Genomic DNA, 24,949 nt, shown 5'->3' with positions numbered 1-24,949 from the left:
TAAACCTTTCACGGGGTTATTTACAATAATAATAATTCATTTTATTTATAAAGCACTTTTCATTGTGAAACAAAGGTATCAGGGAGCGAAATTAACTTTTTGACTCACCGGCTAGTGGCGGGTAGATGGGAAGAATCTACCCGCCAAGCATATTTCTTACCTGCCAACATTTTTTTGATAAAAAAAAATTATTATTATTTTATATATATTTTTTTTTAATAAAATATATATATTATATAATCATACTTGTGATTGTGTTATCTGTGAGACATCGCCACCTCGCTGTCTGCAAACAGCTCCACTGTCTGTGTGTATACTCGAGTGGCCTCCAGCTCCAGCAAGGATTCTCCGGCGCTGCAGCTGGACCCTAAATGCTACATTCAGCATGCAAAAGGATTCTCCTGAGCTACAGCTGGACCCTATTCAGCAGCGATGTAAGCCAGGGACTCGAATACGCATGTTGTTGTAGGACATTGATGCCAGGAGCTTTCTGTAGCTACTGCTGGATGGCGTTGGGACAACGCCTCAGTGAACTATTTAGTTTACTGCGACATTTCGTAGTGACTAGTGAGCTACCTAGCCAACGGAGGTATTATGCACTGGACTATTGCTGGAGCATTTGTTAATGTCTGGAGCTATCCGTAGCTAGCCGGCTGGATAACGTTACACAATGCCTCATGTATTAAACTAAGTGAATAGTTGACTGGGTCATTTTGTAACGGTAGCTAACGTTATCTCACGAAGGTCCCACACTGACTAGACTAATGTCACGGTGACTGTCGGAGGCAATAGCCTCTGTTTACATGCAGGCATACAGAAACAGGTGGGGAGGGGTAGGAGCAGCAGAAGCAGTGCGCGGTGCACTGCATGTCTGTGCTGAGACAGCGAGTGAGAACTCCGCTAAAGAATTGGATCATGATTTTCGGTTTTCACATGACTATTTGATTGCCCGCCACACGGCGGTCAGACCTCTCAGTGGGAGGCGCCAAACGTAAAAACTGAGCGCCAATGGCGGGTGGCGCTCTCTACTTTCGGTCCCTGAAAGGTATGCAGAGTTTCTTGTCCTCCTGATTAATGCAATGGTGTGTGTGTGTTGTGATGATCTCATTCAAGGAGCACTACAAGCGCGCACACACACACAGTTTGTTGTTTTTGTTCTATTAGTGATTTACACATTTTCTCAGTTGGTTCATTATAAAAGATACTTGAAAAAGGCCACAGGCCGAAACGTTGTGTTCAAGTACATTAAAACTTGGGAACACTATAGACTGTGTGCAGACTTTTTTTCCCACAAACATTACAGATCTATTTCGAGTCTAGCACCCGTGACTACACTTGGGATGTGCGTGAGTCTTTTCTACTATCATTATAAAAGATACCAACCTGAAAACAAAATTACTTAAATGTTAAATAAAAGGACCACAGTAATGAGGCAGGAGGAACATATTTGTTTGCACTATAATGGTAAAATTGTTATTTAAAAAAATGCCCCTAAAAAATATTCTGTGCCCCTACATTTCTCATTTAGGGGCACCTGTGCCCCTAGTGAAAAAGCTTAGCGTACAGTCCTGGTTAAAGACCGAAATTAACATTACGTTAGTGTAAGCGAACTAAGCTAAGCTGATCAGAGCCATAGAGAGGTCCATTAGGGACTGGGGAAGGGGGGGGGGGGCAGTCTCTATTTCTGTGTGTCTGCGTTTGGAAAGAGGGGTTTTATTTTATTTTTTATTTTTTGTGTTGCATATTTGAAATAAACTTCAATCAAATCAAACCCCCCCCTCTTAACACTTTCAGAGCCCAAGCTTAATTCCTTTTTACCTCCTTGAATGCCCAGCACCACTTCAATGTTAACGTTAATATCGCCTAATCCCCTATTACTATAAAACCATGCTAAACACAGAAAAAGCCATTTATAATGCATGTCCCCTTTAAAGTTTAAAACTCAATCAAAACGTGGCACTTTACAGTGAACAGGTCTATTTGTATTAAAAACAATAGATTGTTTTTCATTTAAATGTCTGGAAGAGCTCAAATAAAAATGTCAAATGATATTTCCGTTGCCTTTTTTTAGTTGATCTAAATGTTACTGATTGTGTTAAATGGGCATATAATATCATCTCATATCGTCGATCGCAGGCACCTGAATCGAATCGTATCGTGGCAGACTTTGTGATATCGGCAAATATCGCATCGTTGTCCAAATAATCTATCGTATCGTGATGAAACTGGTGATTCCCACCTAGGGCTGTCGCGGTATGACATTTTCTCACCGCGGTTGTGTGTGTGGCTAATCACCGCGGGATGCGGTGGTACAGCACTTCTATAATTTTTTTTTTTTAAACATTCTTTTATTTATTTTTTTATTCCTGTATATTTTTTATATATTTTTTTTATTATTAAGACATGCAAGTTTACCCACGATCGTGATTAGAAACTAATTCTAAGGTCGTAGGAGTCCCGAAACTATTTTAAACATGTTTGATAATCTATCTATTTGTCCATCAACGTTCTGAAATGTGATAACGGTAGTAGGGTGTTGCCTGCTCCTTTAACACTTTGAATGCCATCCACAAGTTTTCTCGTGTTTACCCCCCGCGGGTTGAATGCCCACTCACGAGAATATTCGTTTGTTCTCTCCTTTTTTTTTGCGATCTGAAATCATATTTCATCAACCGAGTCTACCGTTGGAAATTCAGCTACCTCAGGCGCTCGGATGTGAAAAAAGCGCCCCCTATCGTCTCCCAGATGGTAATTCACCCTTTTGGATTGAACTCAATGAAAATGAATGAAAAAAAAAAACCTGCACTCCACATTTTACTTCTCACTCATGCAACCGGCGTCTACCAGCTTCATGCTGGACTCTCAGAGCAGCGGGGAATATGTGTTTTACAGTATACAGGGCTGTACGCTAAGCTTTTTCACTAGGGGCACACTTGCCCCTAAATTAGAAATTTAGGGGCAAAAAATATGTTTTAGGGGCAAATTTTTAAATAACAATTTTACCATTATAGTGCAAAAAAATTTGTTCCTCCTGCCTCATTACTGTGGTCCTTTTATTTAACATTTAAGTGCTTTTGTTGTCAGGTTTGTATCTTTTATAATGAACCAACTAGGGCTGGGCGATATGGCCTAAATATGATATCACGATATTTTCTGACCTTTCGGCGATACACGATACACATCACAATGTTTTTCTTTTTTACCTCAAACAATTCATTATGAGGCTTACCAAGACAGTATTTGAGTTTGCAAGCTAACATTAAAGACAAAATAAAATACCCATGCATTTAGCATTTTTATATTATATATTAGATTTAGATTATTGGATTATTAGATTATATATTGCATATATTTAGCAATGAGATATTATATGATTTAGATATGAAATATGATGAATTGAAAATGGGGGACCCTGATGTAAACAAGACAAAAGTCTTTCTCTGGTCTGCATCCCCTTAACAATTGTATGTATTGAGCTGTACTGTACCCATTCTGCAATATGTTAATAAAGTTTTAATTCAATCAATCAATCAATCAATCAATCAATCAATAGCATTTTAGCATTTTTATGAAACTACTGTATATTTGTATGTCTCTAAATGTTTTGATGAATTGAAAATGGAGGACCCTTATGTAAAAAAGCCGAAAGTCTTTTTCTGGTCTTCATCCTCCTGTACTGTATTGTACCCATTATGCAATCTGGTAATAAAGTTTTCATTCTTTCATTCTGACTGAAAACAGAATAATTTTGATTGACAGTCGAGTCTGCCAATTACGTCACACCGCTTGCACCCGCCCTGCTGTTCTTAGCACCAATCGGCAAGCGCTATTCGTTTTTGACTTCCTGAATGCCCTGTGTGCTGACAACAACAAAGCTACTAACATTAGCTCCCTGCGGCCGACGAGTAGGAGACCATTGCTCCGCAGGATGACTAAATGAGGCATAATTATTTTACCTCAACGAATGTTATAATAAAAGCCTTTCCATACATCTGTCTGATTGAAAACTTTATTAACAGACCGCGGAATGGGCATATCTCAGCACGGGCTGAGATATGAACGAGTAACGTGTGGACCAGATTGACGAGACACAAGGTTTACACAACAGCCCCCACCCCTTGTTTTATTGTATTTGTACCTGTACTACCTGCTGTCAGCTGTTTATCTCTCTCTGTGAGCTTTATTAGCTCACGTTAGCTAGCGTTAGCTAGCGTTAGCTAGCGTTAGCTCCGCGGCTAACCCTGAACTAAATCAATGACTAGGTTTTAAAGCATTTCGAGTAGTTTTCACTGCACATAGAAGCAGCCAAACAGCGGGAGAATTTCGGGAGCATATGACCAAAACCCAGTTAGGAACCATCGATTCCCATCCCTACTACTAACTTTACTTTTCTTCATAGCTAAATCAGACAGTCAGCCAGTCTATCAGAGTGAGTGCTCAGTTGATTTTCCCCGCTGATCATACCTGAGTGCTCAGCGTCATCACACGCCTTGGATCATTTAGGAGTGAAATGCGAATGCAAGGCTTGAAATCACTACTCGCAAGCCCGCCCCCAAATATTATTTACCAATCGCAACGGCCAATTAAAGGGGCAATTTGCGATAATCTCGTCGCAGTGTACAGCCCTGGTATACACGGTCGATCAATAAAAGGAGCGATTTTTTCGAATGGCGATCAGGAATTGGAATAACCCATTTGGATACCATCTGATCTCAGGTAAGGAATCTATGTTACCAGTCTAAGGATAATCAGACCCATTTTCTGATAGGCTGTTTGACTGTGCGCCGTCAGGAAATAGGAGAAGCGATTTTCAGTGCGCGCCACGAGCGTGCATGCGTACACATATACTATCGATAATCTAGCGTTTATTTGAAAACGATTCATAAATAGGCCGAACAATGACAACGTTCTAGAATATTCCAGTAAAAGGCGGTTATCATGGAAACCTATTTCTTTCTCCGTGAAAACAAGGGGTTTTCTAAATGCTATGAAACGGAAATTAACCGATAAAAAAACAATCTGCTTCGACAATGTTGACTGGAAATAGGTCATTGATAATGCGACGGGCAGATTAGACACAGCCATACTTTAAAACATAGATTAGGCGATATTAACGTTAACATTGGAGTGGATGTGGGCATTCAAGGGGGTAAAAAGTAAAACACGGCCGGCTCTGAAAGTGTTAAGAGCGATGCGTTGTGGGATATATGCCCTTCTTTTTACTTAAAACTAACGTTATTATATCACTATTTTAATGTTAGTGAATTTGAATGCACATACATAGCTAGTTAAATATCACAACTTGTGTCATCATTGTTCATCATTCAGCTAGCGTCTGTACCATGCCAATGCTACAGATAGCTAGCCTAGCCAGTAGCTAGCGTCTGGACCACGGCAGAGAGGCAGCACCCAATCTGCATGTAACGTTAGTCACTAACATGAAGAATAGAGAGCTGCAAACGGAAATAAACACCCAGTCCTTGAGAGAACCGTTTCCTGGTTTACTGTCACCACTTTACAGAGGGAATTACCCCGAAGTCCGGCTAGTTATAACAAGCACGTTACTTGACCGGCACTTCGGCCCTGCTCCCCTGTACTCTACTACGGCTCAGATTAATACAGGAAAAGGTATACATTGGGGGCTCGAGTCCGGGATATGAAAATAAATCCTGATTTCATCTGTGAGTTGTAAACTGTATGGAAATGTGAAGTTAGCTCATGCTACTGGAAAACGGACGCCTTGTCATTAAATTAAGTTAAAAATGATGACGCCCCTTTTATTTTACCCGCAGTTGTCGCGGTTGTCTGTTCTACACCCGCGACTTGACAACACCGCGGGATTGCGGTGATGCGGTTATCGCGACAGCCCTATTCCCACCCCTACTAGTAGTGTAGCCTATATAGTGTATACCTAGTAGTGTAGCCTATAGTGTGTATACTAGGGGTGGGAATCACCAGAGGCCTCACGATATGATACTATCACGATACTTGAGTCGAGATACGATATTATTGCGTTACTAAATATATTGCGATATGCTGAGTATTGCGATATTTATATTGCGATTTATTACCTTTTTTCAACTGCAAAGTAAAACTGTCAACATGTTTTATCTAATAAAAATAAAGTTCAGTCTGTTCATCTCACTTCAATCATTTTTATTGCAGAACATGGTATTTTCTCAAGCAGACAGATGTAAACACTGTAATCTGTGTTGCATGTACCTGACAAACTGAACTGTTTGTATTACAGTCATATTCCAACTTAACTGAATGCACACGTGTCTGTGGACTATTGTACTATTAAAGGTATTGAAATGAACAATACAACTTCCTTATACAAAAAAAAAAAAAAAATATATAATCTTTTTTTAATTATCTTTATAAATAAATAAATAATTAAATATCGATACTTGGCGTCCCTGTATCGATACAGTATTGTAGGGGTGGACGGTATGGTCTAAAATTTATATCACTGTATAATTTGAAGCATAGACGGTAACGGTATATATCACGTTATCAGTGTTTCCGTTCGAATAATTTTTTTTGCCTGATAGGCAGGCTATATAAATGACATCCTCAAGGCATGTAGATTTATAATATTTTTACTTAAAACTAGGCTACTTTTGCGTATACAGTCATTATATTCCAAATAAAATAAGTCCCGAGACTCCGTGCTGCTGCCGACTTTAAATCAAATGGGTGTCTGTGGGCAGTCGCCCGACATTAATAAACAGCAGTCTGTTATAATCACATTTTTATGAGCTAACGAATTCCGTTATATTGGACATTTGTATTAATTATATCAAGCGAAGAACTGAGAAATTTGGCAGAGAGAGACGGCAACATTATCGTGGGTTTGCGTGATGACTCTCTCCACCTCGCAACGACTTATTTGCAAAGAGTATGTCGCTGCAGAGCAGCAGATTCAGCTGTTTTAAGGCTCTATCTGGGGACCGCTCAACAGCGCCCCCCACCCAACAGCTGAATTGCCAATGGCTGAATTGGAGTACTGCACGGTGCCGGTACAGATGGGTGGGTTATGGTGGATTCTGCGGCTCTGCAGCTGCATATGCTTCTCGCAAAATCCAACATCCAGCTCGCGCTGCCCAGCCGTCAGAACACTACACATCATAATGTTCACAGCAAACTGTAGTTGATCACCAGGTATGTTTTATTAACGTAGAATAATTCATATAAGAAAAACGATAGGGAAATATCTTACCTTTCTCCACTGGTTAAAAATGCCAGGAACTGAAATTGAAACTTCGGTGATATGTGTTTATTATGAAATGACAATTGCGTGTTGACACGCCCACTGCGCGAAGCCTCCTAAATAACTTTTTCCAGTTTGCACATATCTATTATCTATGACTAATTCTATCTATTTTTAGAGGCAAATGCGAGTGAAATAGTCGCGCTGTGGTTACATGACGTCATTGCTATTTTAGAACTGCTCTACCGGTTACAAGGTATAGTCAAAATCCATACCGTAGAGCAAATTCATACTGTTTATACCGTTTATACCGTCCACCCCTACAGTATTGCCATGCAAAGTATCGCGATACTACTACGTATCGATATTTCCCCCCACCACTAGTGTATACCTAGTAGTGTAGCAGCCTATAGCAGGGGTCGGCAACACTAGGTAGGCACGCGGCAGCATTTTCATTGGCACACATTTAAAAAAAAATTGTATTCAAACTTTGCTTTTCAAATCTTTCAAACTTTTTTGCACACCCCTATGACAGCTAGCATGTCAAATCACCTCTTGAACAGCCATTGGTTGTTGCACTGCTTTTTTTTATCGAGTTTGATTGAAGGTAGCCTCCCGCTCGCATTTCCCTAATAAAGGTTAGTTTATTAGTATTAAAAAAAAATGTTTTCTTTATAATTTTATTTAAACAACAAATGTATGTTTATTTTGCAGCAATTCTTTGTCGTTGCCGCCATTTGTAGTGTTACAGCCCCTCCCACTCCAGTTATTAGGCTCTGGCCCCTATACCCCATACCTGGTTCAACTAAGTCGATCAAAAGTCCCATTATCCAGATTCAATTAACCCGATGTTTGAATCCAGGCTTTCCTCGAACACTGATTCAGTCTTGTTAATTCGAACCAGACTTGATACTCAGGATAATTGTCACCTGAAAAGACAGCAGGTGTCGATTGCAGAAATCCTGATTCTCTAACGGCATTGATTGATTGATTGATTGAAAACTTTATTAACAGATTGCAGAATGGGTACAATACAGTACGGCTCAATAGCCTCGCCGACAAGTTAAATGCATAATCTATCTATAGGCAAATTTTAAATCCCTCATTACCCCAATCAATCAGATTATATTTCTTTAAATGTGCCTGCGCTCGTCACCAACGCAAGAGACACTGGTATCGAATCCAGCTGTCAGCGTTGCTTCCGGCTTGGCCGGCCGTCATACTGGCTCTATTGGCGGAGTCAGCGGGAGGGAAGCCGGTGGGTGGGTCTGGGTCGTTGTGGACAGCGACTCCTACAGTTTGGTCGGGGCGCCTGCACAGCGAGGGAAGGATCTAAGAGAGGTAGTGTCAGGGTTAGAAATTAACATTTTTTTTCAAGGGCTTTTTTTGCCCCCCTTAATTGATTTTCGGGGGCTTTTTTTGTATTTCGGGGGCACTGAATTTTTATGATAAACGGTAGGGGTGGGACGGTTCACAAAATGGACGGTTTGGTTCGTATCACGATTTTGGGGTCACGGTTTTCAGTTCGATATACGTTAATTTGTATTAAAAAAAAATTTAACACTCAAATCTAAACATGCTTCTCATTTATTAAAAATAAAATAAAAGGTTTACAGTGTTTACAGCCTTAAATAATGTTTGGCACACAAAGACCGAACTGACTGAAAAATATATTGTCAAAGTATTAACTTAGTGCAAACAAACAATATGCTCAGCCAGCACTAGACTTTCCTTTCTTTAATATAAACACACAAAAACAATGTCAACCATGTTTAAATTCCCTGATTGTCAGTTCTTAATGGAAAGTTCGTTTTCTGCTTGAAATTATTATGTTTCTGTCTACATTTATTTAGACTAACATTATTTAAATATTGAGTGCAACTGTGGTGGATTACGTAATTCGGTGAGTTGGAACTATCTATGGGTTGGCGCGGGTCCCTACGGACATTTTAGCGTGTGGCACCTTCAGCTCCGGTAACGTTAGGAGGAGTTCATAACATCAACATGCAGTGGGACAGCGGTAATAGTCCCGGTTGGAGTTAGTAAAACACAGTTGTATGTTAGCCTTCTTGGATGTTGAATAAACGCCTATCATTGTCTTTAAACACCCCGCCTCTCAGACTCCCATTTCCTCCTCTGCTACAGTAGCTAGTAGTAGCTACGGTGACATTTCATTGACTGTACAGTATTAGCTTGCGGGCTGCGTCGGGCTACCATAGTTAAAACGTGCGTTGTTTTGTACAAACTGCTAACGCTATGGCAAGATGTGTGTATGCCTATGTAATGTTAATGGCTATGTTTTTAAAGTCGTAATGAAGATTGATTTATATTGTGCGTGCCATTTTTACACAAACTGACTAGCACCTGGCTGCAGCTGGACCCTATTGGGCTGCAGTGCTGCTGCTGCTGCTGCCTGCAGCCAGTGCAGAACACCGGCTCCGCCAAATGATTTTTTTTATTTGCGCGTCATCTGAACCGTACGATACACAGACGCTCCATTACCGGATAAATATATATATAATTAGTAAACTGTCGGGGGCATTAAGTGCCCCCCTTAACTGATTTTCAATGGCATTTTGTCCATTTTCAAGGGCATTATGCCCCAAGCCCCCGTTAATTTCGAACCCTGGGTAGTGTGACCTTCCACACGTTACACTCTCTCGGTGAGAGTCCGCGCTGCCGGGTGAAAATAAGTGATGGGCTGGGTACACATGTGTCGGAGGAAGCATGTGATAGTCTCCGCACTCCCAGACCGACGGTAGGGGGTAGAGTGCGTAACAACCAGGAAGGGGATTGGGAATTGGCATAACGACTAACATTGGGAGGGGAGAAAAATGGAAAAAGAAGGGTGAAGGATCTCAAGGTTTTTCAGTGTAAACAAAAGGTATATGTATTGGTGTATGACAGCTAGGGATGGGTACCTTTCACATTTGAACCGGTACCGGTACCTGTGAATCGATACCGGTACCCAACGGTACCTTTTTTCGGTACTTTAGTCTCAAGAAATTTAATTTACCTACCTCAGTCAAAAAAAAAAAAATCCAAACTTCAAATAACTACAATTTCGACAGTTTTCGGCTTGTCATTGCTCCGACTGCTTTGTTGTTGAATCAAGTCAAATCCTAGGTAAGCATATATTGTGCGTGTGAACGTTGACATGAAAAAAAAAAAGAAAAAAAGTAAAAAAAAAGAATTAATATTTTTTTATTTTTTTTTGGTTTCTCACTTGATTCGATACTCGGTAGTACCGACGTGTTTCGGTTCGGTACCTCAAAAGTACCGAATTCGGTACCCATCCCTAATGACAGCACTGCTTATAGCCATCTGAGAGCAACACAGACGAGAAGAGAGTGTGTTTGCAGGCAGTGTGTCTCCACAGCGAGCAGGGTGGGAGCTCCAAGGTCATTCGTCATCTTGATAAGGATTGCATTAGCAGAATGGTCAGAGAGAGAGTTTGACACCACTAGAAACAGACGTTTAATGTGTGTGAAGGTTGAACAGCAGTTGCCATGACAGCGCACATGGCAACAAGAAGAGGGGCGGGCCTGTCGTTGCTATGGCGAAGATAATATAATGTGAGTTTTCTTCCGGGTGCAGTTAGACTGAATACGAACCACTGAAGAGAGGAAGCTTGATCAGAGACTGGTAGACGATAGTCGCGGGGAAAGGGGGGGTGGGGGAGGACTGACGTGGCAAACACACAGAGAAGGCTTTTGTAATAACAGCCAGGCCGCGGTGATCACCCAGTGGGGTGAAAGGAGAGATCATTAGAATAATGAATGTAGTTTCCATCAAAGACTTTTCAAGGACAATACGATGGGTAACATTCAAGGCTTTTGTTTATGTAATAAACAACGTTTGTCGGAGAAAGGTATCGCGTCTGTCAAGTGTCGAGTTATTATGATTAAGGATTGCATTAAAGGGGGATGACAAAGATTGTACAGCCATTATGAGACGTCTGAGAAATAAACACAACGCAGAAACTACACGAGCCAACAGATACAGAGGTGATACTGGCTGATTGATCGAAATCTAACAAGGGGAAAAAAAATTTCCTGCTGGCAGTAGCTTAATGGAATGAATAATCGAATGAGATCTTGCTAGCGAAAATAATTAGTTCAACTATTTCAGAATAAGTAGATAAAAACAAGCCCAAAGAGTATCTAATTGATATGAATTAATAGATACTTATGAGGATATCTGTACTGTATGCGCTCGGCTTAGGTATCATGTACTTTATATATAAATACATGGTTCCCAAAGTTTTCAAGGCGCGACCCCCGAAATAACGTGTCAGAGAGGCTTGGAGGAAGGCTATACGGTTTCACTATTAATCAGGTTTTAATCTGTTTCGGACATCATCCATACATGCATTGAATTGATTAACCTTTGGTTTATACCAGTGACACCTCATGTTCATCATCAGATAACAGTGCTTGAACAGATAAATGCATTTTCTCAAATTCATTCATCAAAACGTCAAAGGCTCATTCAATTTCTCAAGTCACGTCCACGTCATCAAATCCGTCAGACAGCATATCTCCTCAGACATTTTAATCCCAGTTACAATATCACAATAACGTGTGAGTGACAGTGATACAATTCAACAATCCACAGATTCAGATTCCTCGTAATTCATATCCACGGTCCACGCATAAAGACACTTCGGGCGCTCCGTTAAGCAAATACATCCACAGCGAAGAATATGAAACTAATCAGAGCCAAACCCGATAGGTTTCATTAATTAAAAATATCCCGCGGGATTCACATTTGCATGCGAGCGCCGTATCCGTATAACTATGACGTGCATTATTTAGGACCATAAATCCATAGGCTGAATATGATTTATTATCAGAATTTTAGGTCTATTATTTTACATTTCAAAAGCCCCCTCTAGAAAAACAAAGCACACAAACATAATTCAGAATGGTATAATGGAATCTGTGAGGAGAGCTGGCATTTCTTTGCGAGGGCGTGGCCAGTTTATCCAGCTAACTGAACTTAACCCTGCGCCGGAGCAGGTTCAAACTTTCTGATCTGTTGCCATAGTGATTTAGAAAATCCGACGTCGGGGGAACGGAAATGTCTAGCTTAAGTCAAGTTATCCTGAAAATTATCCGGCTAACTCAGTTAGCCAGGTACGAGGAACAGGTCCCATGTTTGAAAGCGAAAGTACCAAAAAAAAGTGGCTGTTCTGGCTCTGCTAGTTTCTTTTCTATCTTTTGGCGCTTTTTTGGTGGACAAACCACCAACACGTGGACCATGACTCACGACTGGAGACTAGCTCTGCTAGCACACATACGGTTTGACGGTTTCAAACTGTATTTTAAATTAGAAAGCAAACCAAATAAATGGACAAGAGATAAATCTCTTTGGTCAGTATTGTCATTTGGACAAGCAAAGCCATTACTTTAAGTTGCAGGCAAGAAAGACAAGTCTGTCCACCGTCTCTGGTTTTAAAGCTGCCCTGTTGCAGGTCACAATACACATTTTTATTTATTTATATAAAAAATTTATTATCGATTTATTATCGGCCACGTTTCATATCGACGAGGAAAAATATATTGCGATAGTTATCGTTTTATCGCCCAGCCCTAGTGTCAGCTGCTCGCCTATCGGTACTGTGGCCGGTTCCGGTTTCGCTGTAACTGGAGGACGGGAGAGAGAAAAACACATCGCGGGCCACCCATTTATTCAGCCAGTTTACGTGGTATTCCTTGGTCGGATGTCTTCGCCCCGGCTCTCCACTCTATAGTTGACCTCGCCCACTTTTTCCATGGCCTCATAGGGTCCAATCCACTTTGCCAGGAACTTGCACTCGGAGGTGGGGACGCTCCCCGGTTGTACACCCTTGCTTATACTCTTTGGGCGGCCGCCATGTGTTCCCTAACCATGGGCCAAATAGTAGCCATTCTCTCACCTCCTCGACATGTTCCACCATGATTCAGTTGGGTGACGGCTCGGGGTGGAAAGGTTCACAAAATCGTGTATTTTTTTTGTAAAAAAAATAAATGTAACACTCCAAAAATGTAAACATGCTTCTCATGTATTTGAAAAAAAAAAGAAAAAGGTTTACAGCGGTTTGCCTTAATTAAATAATGTTTGGCACACAAAGACTGAACACAATGGCCGCCAAGAACGAGTTAACTCGTTATAGCCCATCAATCGTTGGCCGCCAACAACGAGTATACTCGTTATTATGATCGTTATTTCTTTTATTCGCTATTTCCATAATTTATCCTGCTATGGTGTAGGACTGTGTTGCACTCTGTCTGAGACCGCAACGGTGCGATACCGTCGCCTACCGCCTTGCGGCCGCTATTGCACTCCATTTGAAACTATGTGGTTTGTTTTCCTGGCCGAGCTGCAGCGCGCAGGCGGGGTCTAAACACTCCAGCAAGGCAAACGCTCATAACGATGCATCGACGAGGCTACACCGCCAGCCCGTTCATTTTCTTTGGTGGTAAACGTGGGACACACTACCGTGACCAGTATTTGGAATGGCTATCAGATAATTGGATTATTCTTTTTGCAGTACATCATATACAAGGTAAGGACTATATATTATCAATCTTGCGTTGATCCGTGTTGATCTGTGTGTGTGTTGGCTGCGGTCAGAGCACGGAGGGCCGGTTTTCCCCCATCCCCTTTCGTGCATGCATGATGAAACATAATACCCATAATCTAGCGTTGATTTCAGGATGATTCGATAATCAGGCGAGAAATGGCAACGTGTTTAGTGGATTTCACTAAAGGGCTGTTTGACGGAGTTCCCTGGGATTACACAGGATCACTCTACAACTATACTCATATTCACCACGGTATAAAACGGAAAAGTATGAATGAAAAAAATTATCTGTTTTTTGTTGACCGGAAGAAACCCACTGACAATCGACAGCGTTATTAGATCCATAGCTATAATATAAAATATAGGTTTAGCTCTACAAACAAGGTGAGCGATTACATGGGGTTAATGGGTGGCATGGCCTATGCACTTCCCGGAAGGGTCGTGGCATTCAATGTGTTAATGGAAAGATTCGTTTTCCGCTTGAAATTAAAGTGCATTATTTGAAATACAATGAAAGGAATATGGCTGGATTTCTTATCAAAAGGAAAAGTGTCACTGTTATTTAAAATAAACAAACAAATTAGAAGGCCATCAATATAAAATGCAGCATAAATCAAACTAACACACTGTACTGTTTCAAAACAACACTGCTCTGTTCATTCTATTTAAAAAATACGTACTTTGTCTGTCTACATTTATTTAGACTAACATTATTTAAATATTGAGTGCAACACAGTAATTATTGTGAAACTGGTGGATTTACGTAATTCGGTGAGTTAGAACTGTCTATTGGTTGGCGGGTCCGCACGGACAATTTAGCGTGTGGTACCTTCGGACCTTCTCGACTCGAATCGAGTTGATAACATGCAGTGGAAAAGTGGCAATAGTCCCGGTTGGAGTTAGCAAACACAGTTGTATGTTAGCCTTCTTGGATGTTGAATAAACGCCTATCATTGTCTTTCAACACCCCGCCTCTCAGACTCCCATTTTCTCCTCTGCTAGCTAGTAGCTACGGTAACATTTCGTTTGGCTGTATTAGAGCTGGCGGGCTACCATAGTTAAACGTGCAGTGTACTTGTTGCGTCACAAACCGTGCTAACGTTATGGCAAGATGCGTGTAGGCCTATGTAATGTTAATGGCTATGTTTGTAAAGTCGTAATGAAGATTGATTTATATTGCGCTTGCCATTTCCACAAACTGACTAGCACCTGCTGCTGCTGCCAGCATCCAGCACGTCACCATCTCTCGCCTCCATGCCAAATGAAGTTTATTTTTCTTTTTTTGCGCATCCCCTGAACCGAACAATACACCCACGCCCGAGCCGTGGAGGTTGTGCCAAATGGTGTACGGTTCGAATGTGTACCGTTCCACCCCAGTTTTCCCAGGCCTCCATGGCGTGGTCCAACATCCCTCTGGGCTTCCGGCCATACAGCAGCTCGATGCGCGAGAAGCCGGTAGACGCTTGCGGAACCTCCCTAATAGAAAACAATAGAAACGAGAGCAGCTGGTCCCAGTTCCGTCCATCAGCTTCCATCGCCTTTATCATCTGCTTGAGGGTTTGATTGAACCGTTCCACCAAGCCGTCTGTCTGGGGATGATACACAGAAGTTCTCAACTGTTTTAACTTCATCAGGCGACACAGGTTCTTCATTATCCGGGACATGAACGGAGTGCCTTGGTCGGTCAAGATTTCATCAGTCAGACCGACCCGGGACAACAGCATCATCAATTCCCTTCGTGGCCATCGTCCGCAGTGGGATCGCTTCTGGGTACTTGGTGGCGTAGTCAAGGATGATGAGGATATACTGATATCCCCGTCCGCTCTTTGGTAGGGGTCCCACCAGGTCCATTGCGATCCTGCTGAAAGGCACGGAGATAATGGGGAGGGGAATTAACGGGCTCCTCGCGTGAGGTCTTGGCGCCGCCTGCTGGCACTCTGGGAAACTGCGGCAGTAGTCTTCCACCGCCTTCTTGATGTCCTTTTTTTATTGTGTTTTTAGTAGATTTTTTTATTGATTTTTGCTACCGGGCAGTCTGGTAGAGAGAGAGGAAGAATGGGAGATAGATAGGGATGGGTACCGAATTTGGTACTTTTGAGGTACCGAACCGAAACACGTCGGTACTACCGAGTATCGATTCAAGTGACATACAGTTTTTTTTTTTTTTTTTTTACCTTTTTTCTTTTCATGTCAACGTTCACACGCACAATATATGCTTACCTAGGATTTGACTTGATTCAACAACAAAACAGTCGGAGCAGCAAGCCGAAAACGGTCAAAATTGTAGTTATTTGAAGTTTGGATTTTTTTTTCACAACTGAGGTAGGTAAATAAATTTTTTTGAGACTAATGTACCGAAAAGATTTACCGTTGGGTACCGGTATCGATTCAAATGTGAAAGGTACCCATCCCTAGAGATAGACGGGGAAAGACATTCGGCAAAGGCCGCTGCTAGGGCTGGGCGATATGGAAAAAAATCATATCGCGATAACGATATGATAATTTTATTTTATTTCTCGATATCAATAATTATCGAATTGTTATAAGTATATAATTTTTTTTTTTTTTTTTTTTAACAACAGATGTATGTTTATTTTGCAGCAATTCTTTGTCATTGCCGCCATCTTTAGTGTTACATCCCCTCACACTCCAGTTCTCAGGCTGCAGCTGGTTTAAAAGCTAAAGTAAACTGGCTTCTCCGCTGGCTGTGGCTCCAGAGGAGTTGAACAGTTCTGGCTCTGCTAGTTTATTTTCGATCTTTTGGCGCTTTTTTGGTGGACAAACCACCGCACATGTGCACTGTGACTCGTGACTGGAGTCTAGTTCTGCTAGCACACATAGCCTACTGTGTACAGACGGTTTCAAAATATATTTTAAATTAGAAAGCAAACAAAATAAATGGACAAGAGAAAAAGAAATCTGAATTTGGTCAGTATTGTCATTTGGACAAGCAAAGCCATTACTTTAAGTTGCAGGCAAGAAAGACAAGTCTGTCCACTGTCTCTGGTTTTAAAACTGCCCTGTTGCAGGTAAAAAAAAAAAAAAAAAAAAAAACGATTTTATTTAAATTTCGATATTCGATATCGATTATTAAAATATATCGCGATATTTATCGTTATATCGCCCAGCCCTAGCCGCTGCGTCCAGGAGTCGAACTCGGGACGGCCGCATTACACCTCAGCGCTGTACGTGGTGCGCCCAATAGTTTGTTCTTAATTGCAAAATGTGGGAACATGACTTGTCTTACCCCGTTTATGGGCTGGCCGTCCACCATGGTCACATGTTGTAGGGCGGTGGTGAGGTTCACGTCTTCGAGTTGGGCGCTCCCGAACCGCCCAGCCAAGGCAGGCGGCATGGGCCGGTCTTCCTCGTCTAAGTTGAGGGGGAATAGATCTCCCAGGCATCCCACAGAATAGCGTGGCCCATCGATTCACTTCACACGCAATTTTCTTTTCTCACACACAGGCTATAGCACGGGTGCTACTGCAGTAAACGCCACGCCAGCCGGTCTGCCACACCATATAAGCCATTCTCCCTTTCTCTGTGTGTGCGCGCGTGCGCCCGCATGCCTGCCCGCCTCAACTCTGGTCTTTTGAAAGACCAGATGAGGTCAGAGGAGTTTGATAGTATTTACTGAGGATGGCCAGATAATGTTGATATTTAAACTTTTTTTTTTTTTTTGTATTTTATTTTTTTATTATTTTTTAAACAAACACATAAACAAACATGACAACACACAATAGGATATACAAATACACATATGCTCCAGCTCGTACCCCCCTCTCCCGGACCCCCCATTGGATAATCCAACCATTATAATTTGTTCCTAACCAGACACTACCATTATATGCTGGCTTTTATTCTCTCCACCACTTCTAACCACATTGCCATTTTGGATTCATTGAGACCCAAAATTCTAGCTGTTGATATTTCTTGATAAATCACATCGAGATATGTAAGAATCCAGACCTTACGGCACATTTTTTCCGGTTGAAACCATCGTGATGCTATCAGCTTTTTAGCCACTGTGATACCGGATAAAACCAATCTCTTTAGCTGTGGAGGTACTGCATGCTCAAAGATATCATTCAGCAGTAATACAGAGGGGTGTACAGGTATATCCAGAGTTAAGAGATTTGACAATTGCTGGGTCACTTCTTTCCAAAATATCTTAACTGGTGGGCAGTCCCAGTACATGTGCATAAATGTCCCTTCATCCCCATTTGTACATAAGGAGCATTTGGAGTCTTGTTTAAGACCCATTTTGTTCAGTCTTATAGGAGTTAAGTATGTCCTGTGAATATAGTTAAGATTGATTTGTTGATGGTCCGGGTTCCTTGATGCAAGGCGTACATTTGCCCAGGCTTCTTGCCAGTCAAAGTCTATCTCCAGGTCTGGTATATCCCTCCTCCAGACTGAGTCTAGATGTAGGGTTTCATACGAGGCCGTTAGTAATTGATGATAAAAATCTGAAACAAAACCTCTCGATGTCTCTCTTTCATAGAAGAATTTGTGGTATCTGTGGTGTACAATTGGTATCCTTAATGGAACACCGTGAGCCTTCAAACATGCCAATAACTGTGCGTAAAAATAATATGAGGACTTGGTGAGATTACATTTTTTGCATATCTCATCAAAACTACAAAAACCCTGTTTGTTGAAAACGTCTCCTAATGTGTGTATGCCTTGCTTTTCCCATCTAGGGAATCTTATAGGTTGTTTTCCAATCAAGAGTGCATTGTTATTGAATAAGGGAGTATGATTATGCCATGTATGTGGGATAGAGTCTTTTTTTTGTGTTTCACGCCATATCCGGATTGCATGAGTGATTATGGGGCCAAATTTCCGTTCGCATTGCTTAATTGATAATTTGGTGTACACTATGTCCTTCAGCCTATGTGGAGCTACTATATTTTCTTCAAAATTTCTCCAGGATACTGATGCTTGGGGATCAAACCATGTTGTCAGTGGTCTTAAAGTGTATGCCTTAAAATAGTGGTGGAAATCTGGAAATGCCATACCACCGTCTGCTTTGTTTCTCTGTGCGGTGGATCTTTTTATACGTGATATTTAAACTTTGAAAATAATTATACAGAGAGAAGCTTCAGCAAGTACAAAACGCTGCTGACTGACAAAAGAGAATCCCTCACTGAGGAAAACACAAAGGCCTAACCATTATGTATCACAATGGTGATGTCAGCCAGAGATGGGGAGAGGCATGAAGATTTAAAGGACATCTCTTTGAAAGAAATTACATTATTTTTTTAAATGTCTGAATTTAATTTAAATGATTATTTTGTATTATTTAACTATTTAATTATTATTTAATTGTTGCACTGCACTGGCAGTTGAATTGAACTGAATTGAAAAATAAGGTAATTTATATGTTGTAAATATTGTTAATATTTATTTACCTAATTTATGTGCAATAGTTTAATTTCAGCTCTGTGTAGAGAAATGCACCGATACTAACAGCCGCCTTACTGCGTGCATCTATGACGACACAGTTGACACCACGTACCCGTGACACCCTGTGACGACACTAGTAGTTTCCGGGGGGCCTACCACCCCCCCTGAAACAAATCCTAGAGGAAACACTGCTGCGGTCACGGACGAGTGCTCTCACTACTACACTAACCCCCCCAGCCACCCTGATACACACACAGCAATACTATGAGTATGTAATATGTACTTATTTATAATACGTACACATCGTACATTTTCAATACAATACGTAATTATATTACGTTATATGTAACTTATATAAGTTTCAAGTTTCTTTAATAGTTGTCATACAGAAGTACAGAATACTTTCATACAAAATGCTTCTTACTGTTACGCTCCAGAGACTGTGCTAGACAAGATAGTATCAAATAGGGCTGGGCGATATGGAAAAAAATCATATCGCGATAACGATAATAATTTTATTTTATTTCTCGATATCGATAATTATCGAATTGTTATAAGTATAAAAAAAAATTAAAAAAAAAGAAAAAAAACATTTTTTTTTTTTTTTTTTTAACAACAGATGTATGTTTCTTTTGCAGCAATTCTTTGTCATTGCCGCCATCTTTAGTGTTACATCCCCTCACACTCCAGTTCTCAGGCTGCAGCTGGTTTAAAAGCTAAAGTAAACCGGCTTCTCTGCTGGCTGTGGCTCCAGAGGAGTTGAACAGTTCTGGCTCTGCTAGTTTATTTTCGATCTTTTGGCGCTTTTTTGGTGGACAAACCACCGCACATGTGCACTGTGACTCGTGACTGGAGTCTAGTTCTGCTAGCACACATAGCCTACTGTGTACAGACGGTTTCAAAATGTATTTTAAATTAGAAAGCAAACAAAATAAATGGACAAGAGAAAAAGAAATCTGAATTTGGTCAGTATTGTCATTTGGACAAGCAAAGCCATTACTTTAAGTTGCAGGCAAGAAAGACAAGTCTGTCCACTGTCTCTGTCCAAACTGCCCTGTTGCAGGTAAAAAAAAAAAAAAAAAAACGATTTTTCGATTTTTTTTAAAATTTCGATATTCGATATCGATTATTAAAATATATCGCGATATTTATCGTTATCGTTATATCGCCCAGCCCTAGTATCAAATAACATAGTATAGCATGTAATTTAGAAGAAGAAAATGAGGTCACAGTGTTCGGTATAGACATATGTACAATGTTCTGAGTTACCATATAATATACTATGCAGTGTACTAATGTACAGTACTATATAGTGCAAAGCAGAAATGGGATGAGGTACAATTTAGGTACAATTTACAGTAAGGTGTACGAGTTGTAGTGCAATCCTTCATCAATAAATATAAAGTGTCGGGAGTGGGTGCTACAGTGTGTTTGTTTAAAGTGGGTGTGTGCTATAAAGTGTGTGGAGTGGGTGCTACAGTGTGTTTGTTTAAAGTGAGTGTGTGCGTGTGGATGTGTGTGCTATGTGCGTTTGGTGGTTGTTGTTGTGTAGTGTTCATTGTTCTCACGTAACACGTTACATAACACAACATGCCTTTTTCCCTGTGGTCAATTATTACTTACCTTTTTCCCTGTGGTCAATTATTACTTTATTTACATATTTAAAGCAAGATCTTTCCCATGAATGTCGCCACAGACACCTAGTTCATAATACTTGGTAATGCTGCATAGGCAAAGGCTTTCATCAGTGGGCTGAAAGTCCAACTCCGATAGTGATATCAGTTTGCATGTTCTCCCTGTGCTCGCAAGGGTTTCCCCCCCGATAAGATAAACCCAATGGAAAAACATGCACAACAACAGATCGCTAACGCTGTGGCGTCCTTGACGAAGACGGACAGGAGCACTTGGATTGGTCCCCTGGCGCGGCTCACGTTGACGCCTGTCTGCTCCCGGCTGCCCTTGGGGGGGGAAGGACGACGGGATGGGTTAATCGCAGAGACAAATAGCATCGGCGATTCTAAAGAGACAATGCATGCGTGTGTGTTCCGGTGTGTGTGCTAAAAACTAACCGCTGTGTGTACCGCTAAAAACATTGAGTGTCGTTGCATGCCGAATAAAGACCTCTGCAACAGGTCCTGCATTATTATTATTTATTTATTATTAAGCTTGATAATGTTAAGTGTTATGTTATATCATTAATACAAGGCACAAATCCACACAGCAATGTGTCCCATTCAACTCCAAAAGCCAGTAAAAACCAATCCAAGCCAGAGTTGTACCCGTCACAGTTCTGATCATATGTATTGTATCATTGTGACAGGGTTCTACTCCTCTCCCCTCCGAAATCACACAAACAATGGCGTAGTCGGGAAAATGGTCTTGGTGTTGTCTTTATTTTCCAGCCTTCCAGGTGCAGAGGTGACATTTCAATAATACGTGACTTAAACAAACTAATAAAATAACAAAACCTATACTACCTGGTCTATCATATGCGCTCCACAATAACGTCATATTGATAGACGACACTTACTGCGCGGCACTTCCCTAGTTACTCATCTTTAGCAACCTTTGTCTGGTGAAGCCCCGACACAGAGACAAACAGACTAACAGACACATACGGCACTTCCCTCAGTCACCTACGTTGCAACTGGTGCAGGGCAAGAACCCAGAACCTTGGGCACGCAGCCCTCATGACACCTGCCCTCTCCCCTCCACAGGTGCCACACATAATTCATTAACACAAACTATACAGGTGCTACACATAAAATGGATTGCAGTTTCCTACACATTATACAAAAACAACCTCCAATACCAATACATCAATAATAATAATAAATACATATACACAACCCAATAAATAAATATATATACACATCACAACAAATAAATATATATACACACCACAACAACAATAAATAAATGTATGTATGAATGGATATATAAATGTATGTATAAATGCATGTATGCCTAGACTAATGGATATGTATGCATGTTTGATCATGTATGAATGTAGATTATGAGCGAATGTTGTGTGCATGTGTGCGTGCGTGCTGCCCCGGCGTCAGTGACAGAACCACTCTGTCACAATCATATTATTTTAAAATCGCAGTAGTTGTAATTCCCTCTTATGCAATGATGACAGAAACACGTTCTTTATAGTACTGGTGGGATTTATTTCAAATCCGGACCGTGAGAACTGTGAAACACATACATGAAATACAATAAATCACAGATCAAACAATAACAACATACATCCATATTATTTCTACTTGTCTCTTAGTGTCACATGTCTTTGCAATATTGTTAACCAAATGAACTTAACCTACAAAACACATTAAGTCCTTCTGCAATAATAACTCATTTAGCAAACATTTAGTTAGCACTTAGCTACATGGCTTGGGCCTACATAGCAAACATTTAGTTAGCACTTAGCTACATGGCTTGGGCCTACATAGCAAACATTTAATTAGCCATAGCCCATGTGCTGCACACAGCAGCATCACACCTGGACAAGAGGCAGGGGAACTATGTGAGAATGCTATTCATAGACTACAGCTCGGCATTCAATACCATAGTCCCCTCCATACTCATAGCCAAGCTCAGGGACCTGGGCTTGAACTATGACCTCTGCCAGTGGGTCTTGGACTTCCTGACGGGCAGACCCCAGGTGGTGAGAGCAGGCAACTGCACCTCCTCATCCATCACCCTCAACATAGGGGCCCCCCAGGGCTGTGTTCTGAGTCCCCTCCTCTACTCCCTGTACACACACGACTGTGTGGCTCAGCGGAGTAGCAATACAATCATCAAATTTGCTGACGACACAGTGGTGGTGGGCCTGATCTCTGCCAACGACGAGAGGGCCTACCTGGAAGAGGTCAAGGTCCTGGCGGGATGGTGCCAGGAAAACAGCCTCTCCCTGAACGTCAGCAAAACAAAGGAGATGATTGTGGACTTCAGGAGGTCGGGGGTCAAGGACTACAGCCCCCTCAGCATCGACGGGGCACCGGTGGAGAGAGTCAACAGCTTTAAGTACCTCGGAGCCTACATATCCGAGGACTTGACATGGACCACACACATTGACAGTGTTGTGAAGAAGGCACGACAACGCCTCTACTTCCTCAGGCGCCTAAGGAAGTTCCAAGTCAGTCAGAAGATCCTTAAGAACTTCTACTCATGTACAATAGAGAGCATCCTGACTGGCAACATCACCTCCTGGTTTGGGAATAGCACTGCACAAGACCGAAGCAGACTACAAAGAGTGACACGTTCAGCCGAACGCACAATTGGAGGGGGGCTCCCCACCCTCCAGAACATTTACAACAAGCATTGCAGGGGCAAGGCTAAGAGAATCATTAAAGACTCCAGTCACCCGAACAACTGCCTCTTTGAACTGCTGCGGTCAGGCAAGCGATACCGGAGTCTCAAGGCGAGCACAGAAAGACTCAGAAGAAGCTTCTATCCCCAGGCCATCAGGCTGCTAAACGAACAATGAACACTACACAACAACAACCATCAAACGCACATAGCACACACATCCACACGCACACACTCACTTTAAACAAACACACTGTAGCACCCACTCCACACACTTTATAGCACACACTCACTTTAAACAAACACACTGTAGCACCCACTCCCCACACTTTATATTTATTGATGAAGGATTGCACTACAACTCGTACACCTTACTGTAAATTGTACCTAAATTGTACCTCATCCCATTTCTGCTTTGCACTATATAGTACTGTACATTAGTACACTGCATAGTATTGTATATTATATGGTAACTCAGTTACGTCTATTCTGCATCGAACATTGTACATATGTCTATACTGAACACTGTGACCTCATTTTCTACTTCTAAATTACATGCTATACTATGTTATTTGATACTATCTTGTCTAGCACAGTCTCTGGAGCGTAACAGTAAGAAGCATTTTGTATGAAAGTATTCTGTACTTCTGTATGACAACTATTAAAGAAACTTGAAACTTGAACTTAGCACTTAGCTACATGGCTTGGGCCTACATAGCAACAACCACAACACCAAAACGTACCTTATTGGCTGCATGCAATAAGAGAGGAAATTATGGGGACTTTATCATCTTCTTGACGTTATGAACTCTTTACAAGAAGACTGTGACTGAAGCTATCTCTTTACAAGAAGACTGTGACTGAAGCTATCTCTTGACACGCGTGCGTCTGCATAAAACGTCCCCGGACACTGGGCTTCAACCATTAGTTCCGCCATCAAAAACCTGGTAGGAACCAAAAACTGGTAGGAACCAAAACTTTAACTGAACACAGAGTACAGTAGTTGTTCTGACTGTAGATGCCCAAATGTTCTCAAAAGCATCTGTTGATCACCCAGACTTGCTCGCTAGTTAGTGTCTGGTACGCTATATCTTATGAACACTGCTTGAGGCTCTACTACGTATCACATGACATGAGTGTATCTTGCCCAGAATGAGGGAGCGAGGTGCAGAAAACACTTTTATAGGTCCCACCCTCTGGCCTCTGAAGTTGCTAATGTCTTTTTTATTTGGGCTTCACATGGAGTGTAGTGTGAAACAGTGACTTATTACTTTCAAAAGCAATGGTTACAACAAATTACATTTAAATTATTGTATGCCCTTCTTTCTAGACTCCCTTGCCTTACAGGTGTTTATCTGCGAAGAGGAGGTTCCCCCTGAGCAGCAGGAGAGGAGCCCCAGTCTGGGCCAAGAGGAGTCGGAGCCCCTACAGATTAAAGAGGAACA

General features: G+C 41.4%; 1 pseudogene across 1 annotated transcript in view; it reads right to left on the bottom strand.

Moving 5' to 3' along the window:
* Positions 1–24,949, bottom strand: part of LOC311247313 (WW domain-containing adapter protein with coiled-coil-like) — a 50,517-nt pseudogene that overhangs the window by 7,691 nt on the left and 17,877 nt on the right. Inside the window, exons 4-5 of the transcript in view lie at positions 17,029–17,153; positions 15,146–15,370 (exon numbers count right to left, since the gene is read on the bottom strand). The product of the transcript in view is annotated as a WW domain-containing adapter protein with coiled-coil-like (transcript). The remainder of the gene's footprint in view (positions 1–15,145; positions 15,371–17,028; positions 17,154–24,949) is intronic.

Source organism: Notolepis coatsorum (assembly GCF_963971535.1).
Source record: "Notolepis coatsorum genome assembly, chromosome: 20".
NCBI lineage: Eukaryota > Metazoa > Chordata > Actinopteri > Aulopiformes > Paralepididae > Notolepis > Notolepis coatsorum.
Note: the sequence above shows the minus strand (reverse complement) of the source record. Positions and strands in the feature narration are given on the sequence as shown.